Below are 7,722 nucleotides of genomic sequence, written 5' to 3'. Positions count from 1 at the left end.
AAGACATTTGTTCCGAGTTGAAGAATTTTTCACTTGAGCAAATACATTTTTCCCTGTCTCTCTGCCCCCAAATTCCAGCAACCAGCTCTTTATCTTGGGTTGTGACAAAAGTGTTTAGTGAGAAACAGAAAATTGTGCTTGACTTTTTTTTTTTTTTTTAAAGGCTTTCTGACTTCATGTTCTGTTTTGGTCTTGTGAGCTGTTCCTCGGCTAATCTTCCAACAAGTTGAATTGATTCTTACTTCAAAACTGTTTATCCCCAAACAGAGCTGTTGACAAGTACAAATACAGATGGCAGGCATGTGCTGCGATCTCCACGTTCACGTCTCAGCATTCAGGAAGGGAATGCTATTGAGATGCTTTGCGTCTTCAGCCTTTTTATGCAGGGCGATGTGGAGAGCTTCATTATGTGACAAACAGTCCATGTTGAAGGGACTCGAGTGAGGTCTGAGAATGCAGCAGTGATGACTTGCTGTGTGTGGTTTATCACCGTGGCGGTCGTAACAGTCTATAAGAATAGAAGCGGCCTCTGAGGGGAAACACCATCCTTGATAATCACACTGACTCATGAGTGACCCCAGTACAGCATTCCAGGCCACAGGGCCAGTCTGTCCTCTTACTGTGGGCTGGCACTGACCTTTGTCTTCAGGAAATGATCCTCAAAGTATGGGCCAGCTCTCCTATTCAGAGGCAAACCCCAGCTCGTTCTGTGGCCAGGACCGTTCTCCACTGCATTAACCCATCTTCTCTCTGCTAAAATAAATTTTTGGGAAAAGGAAGACAAACTACAGTCTTTGTCTCCCGTGACCTTGTTTCTGGAGCTCCTGCACTCCACAGCCTGTCTCTGACTGCCTTTACTAAGATGGCCCCATTCGTTGTTGAGCCAGACTCCATCTAAGAGCTAATAGCCTTGAGGGACTTCCCTGGTGGTCCAGTGGTGAAGAATTCGCCTTCCAGTGCAGGGGATGTGGGTTCAATCCCTGGTCACAGAACTAAGATCTCCCATGCCCCGGGGCAACAGAGCCTGCGAGCTGCAACTAAGTCCTGACACAGCTATAGCTAAATAAGTAAATATTTTTTAAAAGTTGGAGTTAGGCTTAACCTCCAGGGTCTGAATATCCGGCAGCTAGTTTCATCCAGTTTGTGCAAGGACAGGGCAGCGCACCCAGGCATGTCTCTGTAAACTGAGCAGCTCCAACTCCCCCGTTGCAGTCCCGTTAGCCACAGTGGGGGTGAGACCACAGAAGTGGTGCGCAAGAAGGCACAGGCCAAGTGCTGGGACACTGGCTGTGACCCCCTCTCTCAGCCTGATTCCCTCATTTAGGAGATGGGAGAAGGGGCCAGGCAGTGGGTTAGGAGGAAGTGGTAGAAGTCACGTGTATTGAATGGTAAGTGTGGGCTTGCACTGTGCTAGGCCCTGTGGGGATAGTGAAGTATCAATAAACGTGACCCTGTTCATGCTGTCCATACTAAGTTTGTAGGTTTAGGTGTTTATGGGAGAAAAATGGCACTCTCCTTTCTTTTAATTGAACCAAGTGTTTGAGAATTCTTTTAAAATCTGAGCACTTTAGATGGATTTGATCATCTCAACTATATGTTCATATCTTGAATTCCAGATAACCTCAGGACTAGATAATTTTGAAATCTGATTATCTCCATCTGTTCATCCCGTTTCCTCACAGGCCCATATGGTTCAAATTCCTGTCTTCATACTCTTTTTTTTTTTTCATCTAGTGAAAGCCAGATTTTCAGTTTTGAGTCATCTGTCTCACTAAAAGATTGTCTCTTCTTAGTAGTAATTTGGGAGTTATAGCAGATAGAAGGTGGATATATTCTAGGATCTTCATAAAATCATAAAACATTGGTGCAGTTGGAATAGACTAGTTTTCGAGGTCTTGTTTACAAAATTGTCAAATCCATATGGACTCTATTTATTCCAAGTTTTATAATGGAGTGGATGCCCGTGGGTTTGGCAAAATATTCTACCAATAATTTGGATTAAAGAAGAGGCCAGTTGGTGAAAAGTTTACATAAAATAATTTTAGAGAGACGGCTTTACTACCATTATGTGCATACAACATTCCAAATCACTATTCAGTGTTTACTGAAGTCCTACTGAACTTGTAATAATGAAGAAAATAAAAAATTGTAATCAGCTGGTTGAGTGGATAATGCTAGGATACTGGACAACTTTTTTTTTTTTTTTCCAGGCGGTGTGTCAATCATAAACAACCCTCAAATTCCAGTGGTTTGAAACATAAATGATTTCCACTCGTGCTGTGCAACCACAGGGGCTCGCAGGTGAGACTCTGCTCATGAGGTCACCTGGGGGCCCAGGCATAGAGTGCACACCTTATGTTTCCGCCACCTCAACATGACTCAAGGCTCTGTGCCCTGAGGGAAGAGTGGATAGCATGATGCCTGGCTCTTAAATGCTTCTGCTTGGGAGTCACACGTCACTCCCACTCCCATCTCATTAGTCAAAGCAAGTTACGTGACCACGGTTTGCCTTACTTTTTCAGGAAAGTGTAATCATGGACCTTGAAGAAGAAGAAACCAGAAATACTGGTGAAGAGTGTTAATATTACCACTGCTGCTGCTGCCTGCTGCCAAGTCACTTCAGTCGTGTCCAACTCTGTGCGACCCCATGGACTGCAGCCTACCAGGCTTCTCCGTCCATGGGATTCTCCAGGCAAGAACACTGGAATGGGTTGCCATTTCCTTCTCCAAATATTACCACAGTATGGGTATTAGGGTTCTCCAGAGAAACAGAGCCAATAGGGGGTGTGTGTGTGTGCATGTCAGTCTGTCTATCTATGGGAAAGTGGGGGGCTTTTATTTTAAAGAACTGGCTAACAGAATTGTGGAGGCTGCCAAGACCAAAATTTACAGGGTTGGCTGATGAAGACCTGGGGGAAGAATTGTAATTTGAATCCAAAGGCAGTCTCCAGTGGAATTTTTCCTCCTGGGCAGGTCAGTTTCCTCCTAATGAAGTTTTCAACCGATTGCATGAAATCCAGCCACATTATTGGAGAGTAATTTTGCCTTACTCGAAATCTGCTGGTTTAAATGTTAATCTCATCTTACAAATACCCTTGCAGAAGCATCTAGAATGTTTGACCAAAAACCTCAGTACTGTGGCCTAGCCAAGCTGTCTCACAGAATTAGCCTTCACAGTATGTTAAACTGTATTTTTTTGCATTATGAATTTGTCTTACAGAAAGGAAGAAGTAGACCAAATTCAAAACTGCAAAATCTCAGATTTTTATTGCATTGAAAAAAAGCATTTCTTCTTTAAGACACATTGAGGGACCCGTGTTCCTGATGCCTTCACCACTTCTTCGTGAGATTCCAAAGGAAAATGGTGATTGCTCTGTAGTTTATAAAGCTGGGTCTGGATCGATTGCTTTGCAGGATACCTTACAAATTCCCAATTACTATATTTCTAGATTTAAGAGAAAAAGCAGAAGATAAGAAAATCTTTTCCATAGAGCAGGTCTGCATGATTCCAAACCAGACAAATAGGTATTCTGTCCATATATTGTGGAGAGGCGTGGATCTTTTAGTATATACGTCACAGCCATACTCTGTGTCTGCTGTGTCTCAGAGGCACAGGGTATATTTCATCTAAAACCAGCCTCTTCACTTTTCAGACATTAGGTTTGTATGGCTCTCACTTTCAGTGGGGCTTCCCAGGTGGCGCTTACATGCCTGCCAATTTAGGAGAACTAAGAGACGCGGGTTTGATCCCTGGTCAGGAAGATCCCCTGGAGAGGGGCATGGCAACCCACTCCAGTATTCTTGCCTGGAGAATCCCATGGACAGAGGAGCCTGGCAGGCTACAGTTCATAGGGTCGTGAAGAGTCAGACACGACTGAAGCGACTGAGCACAGACACACTTTCAGTGTACTTGAGACCCCTTGAGGTATCTGTATTCTGAGAAAGGGAACATGCTGCCTACTTGTTAAAGATGTCTCGTTAGGAGGACCTAATCTTTGAACTGGGCCAAGCCTGCCTCACATCCTCTCCTGAGTCCCTCTGGGATGAGCACAGATGCAAAGATTTCTGGGATCATTTCCTCTCCCGTAGGATCACACTCGGAGAAGGCAATGGCAGCCCACTCCAGTACTCTTGCCTGGAAAATCCCATGGACAGAGAAGCCTGGTAGGCTGCAGTCCATGGGGTCGCTAAGAGTCGGACACTGAAGCAACTTAGCAGCAGCAGCAGCAGCAGGATCACACTTCCGCCTTGATTTCCCTTTGTGGTCACTGAACAAGGCAGTGCCCTTTCGCAGATGCTGAAGCCTGAGACGAAGAAGTTCTGTGATTTGCCCGGGTGACTCGGGGAGTGGCTGCAACCAGAATAACCGTTCCCACTGCTATTTGGTCAGGCTCTTAAGTGCTGAGCTTCATTGACTCCTCCGTTGATTATGCCTTTAATCAATAAATCAATGTTCTCTTCCACTCATCCTCCCAGTAGTCGCAGGAAGAAGGTCCCAAGGTGCGAGCACAGACTGCTGTCCTCTGCGTTCAAAGATGCTGCTGCTGACAGTGATTTGTTGGCGCTGTGCTTGGGTGTGACAGGAGAGATCAATAGGCGGCCGGCAGCCCTTTACACCCCGGCCGAGGTACAAGCTGCCCTTTGGCTGTGTCTGCAGCCACTGCATCTTGAGTTTTTTGAGATGACTGTCGCTTAGAATTTGTTTTCCCCACCCAAGTCTCCTGAATCCTAATTACTACATGACAGGCTGTTTTCCCAGCAGACCTTCACTGCTTCTTCATGTTAGAAGCAGCAGCTTCAAACCCAGTTAAGTGCAGGAGAGAGATGGAGACGGGCTGTGTGTGAGTCAGGATCTCCAGTGCTTCCCTGGCCCAACTCTAGCTGCATCCACTGTCCTTGGTCACAGGCCGGGGTGCTCAGATGTCTGATAAAGACTGACGCATCTGGTGCCGTGCCCCTTCTAGAGGAAGACTTACCATGCCACTCGCCCGCCCTCCTCTGCATGCCCCCACCGCCACAGCGTGTGCTCGGGGTTCCCCTACCCCCACTCACTGAAGCAGGACCCACCCCCGTGAAACCGCTACACCCAGCCCTGAGCACAGGTGGGGCTCAAAATCCAACCAGGCCACGTCGTGTTTCCTGTTAGATATATTGTATTCGACAAGTTTTACTTATGACTCCTCTTTGGCTCTTCTCCTTACCATCTCCTTTCATTATATAACATAAAAATTTTTAAAAACCTTTTCATCAAAACCGATCATTGTGAGAACTGTGAGAAAAAAATACAAGGTGTCAAGATATTAATATCTTAATATGTCTTAATATTATCCTACTCTTAATATTCCCTTTGTTATCGTCATTCATTTGTCTTTAACCCACCAGCTTCCTCTGTCCATGGAAGTCTCCAGGCAAGAAGACTGGAGTGGGTAACCATTCCCTTCTCCAGGGGAATCTTCCTGACCCAGGGATCGAACCCAGGTCTCCTGCGTTGCAGGCAAGTTCTTTACCACCGGAGCTGCCAGGGAAGCCCTTAATGGACTAAAACCTTCCCCAAACTAAGGCCTTCTCTCCTTGCACCATCTCTTCTTTTGTGTGCTGTGGGAGAGACCAGCCTTTAGATGCTACAATTCCTGTTCCCAGCACAACCCCTCCCAACTTGTACAGACTTCATTTCTCTCAAAGTTGCCCTTCCTCTCTAGGGGGAGGGGATAGTTAGGGAGTTTGGGATGGACAAGTACATACCCCACGGTGCGTACGCGTGTTTGCAATGGATAACCAGTAGGGACCTACTGTGTAGCACGTGGAACTCTGCCCCATGTTATGTGGCAGCCTGGACTGGGAGGGGAGTTTGGGGGAGAATGGATACATGTCTATGTTTGGCTGAGTCTCTTCACTGTTCACCTGAAACTATCACGACACTGTTAATCAGCTATACCCCAATACAAAATAAAAAGTTAAAAACAATTTTTTTTTTTTTAAGTTGCCCTTCTTTTGAATGTCATGTCAGTTTCTGATGATTGGAACAAGCTAACCCTTCCTTGAGTTTTGTGTGTGGGGGTGGAGGAGATGTGCCGAAGTCACATGCGTGCTTTAGGAATTTAACAAAACATGGAGAAAGAAGTTCCTCTCTAGAGTGTCTGCGTGCATGAGAGACACGTCACTCCAGTTTAGATGGAAAACATGAGGAGACTAGATGGATTTTAGAGCCATTGTTGACTGGAGGCTCCTTGCAGGTAGGGTTGTGTTTGGCTTTGTATTTCCAGTGCCTGGCGTTTGGCATCCCACTCCAGTCCTCCTGCCTGGAAAATCCCATGGACGGAGGAGCCTGGAAGGCTGTAGTCCATGGGGTCGCTGAGGGTCAGACATGACTGAGCAGCTTCACTTTCACTTTTCACTTTCATGCATTGGAGAAGGAAATCGCAACCCACTCCAGCGTTCTTGCCTGGAGAACCCCAGGGACGGGGGAGCCTGGTGGGCTGCTGTCTATGGGGTCACACAGAGTCGGATACGACTGAAGTGACTTAGCACCAGCAGCAGCAGCAGACAGTAAAGAATCTGCCTGCAACGCTGGAGACCTGAGTTTGACCCCTGGGTAGGGAAGATCCCCTGGAGAAGGGAATGCCAACCCACTCCAGTAAACTTGCCTGGAGAATTCCAGGGACAGAGGAGCCTTGTGGGCTACAGTCCATGAAGTTGCAAAGAGCTGGATATGACTGAGCAACTAACACTTCTTTTTCTTTCCAGTGCTGAAAGGTGTCTGGCTCTTTGATGTTCATTTGCTGTCTTCCTGATTATGAGTAACCACACAGAAACACCATCTTGATGCTCTTAAATAACTCACCTGGGTCATTGGCAAGCATTTTTGCTTCCAGATAGACCTGCTCTTATTCTCAGCATCAGACGCATTATTATTATTAGAAAGTTTGAAAACATGGCAAGGAGGAAGTTTACAGTGCCGTGGGACCCTGACTTTCTAACATCTGCTGACAGTTTATCCCACTACAAGGAGGCCACCTGACACATTTTTGGCTTGCCTGGCTGACAGTTTCAAAGCTTAGAAATAGAAGATAGGCCAACGAGGGTTGATACTGGTCTCAGAGGAGGAAATGCTCACCTACAGAGAAGGGCTGGGAATTGCGGAAAGTGACTTTGTCTCCCTGGCATGTGTACCACTGACTAAAATAAACATGAATATGGTCAGGCACATATCCCAGCCTTTAGGAAGGCAGATACTCAAAAGTTCAGAGAAAGCATCATCTTGTGCGAAGAGACTTCAGAAGATTAGAAGCACATGTAAAATTCTTTCCTGTGTAGAAACTCCAAAGAGGAGGTGAAGGGTTGGCCTTCAGAGTTCCACGTGATAAGGATGCCAATAGCAGCTGACGTTACGTTGGTCACTGGTCTAAGCTCCTCAGGACAATCCCATGAGATAGGTATTATTCTTCCTTTTGCAAACAAGGAAGTTGAATCACAAAGAGGGACTCACTTGGCATCACCCAGCTAGTAAGTGGCAGGGGTTGGATTTCCACCCAGGAGTTCGTTTTCAACAACCCTAAACCACCCCCTGAATATGTCAAGAAGCCCAAACCCCACATGAATGGAGGCTTTTCTTTTCTGAATATGAACAACCAAGGAACGGGCCACTTGTTAATGGTTTGCTACCAGGGGGCAAGAAGACTGGGTTGCTCAGGTCTCATTTAATTTTCTTCATTTTTTTAAGGA

Source organism: Bos javanicus, chromosome 17 (genome assembly GCF_032452875.1).
Source record: "Bos javanicus breed banteng chromosome 17, ARS-OSU_banteng_1.0, whole genome shotgun sequence".
Classification (NCBI taxonomy): domain Eukaryota; kingdom Metazoa; phylum Chordata; class Mammalia; order Artiodactyla; family Bovidae; genus Bos; species Bos javanicus.
Note: the sequence above shows the minus strand (reverse complement) of the source record.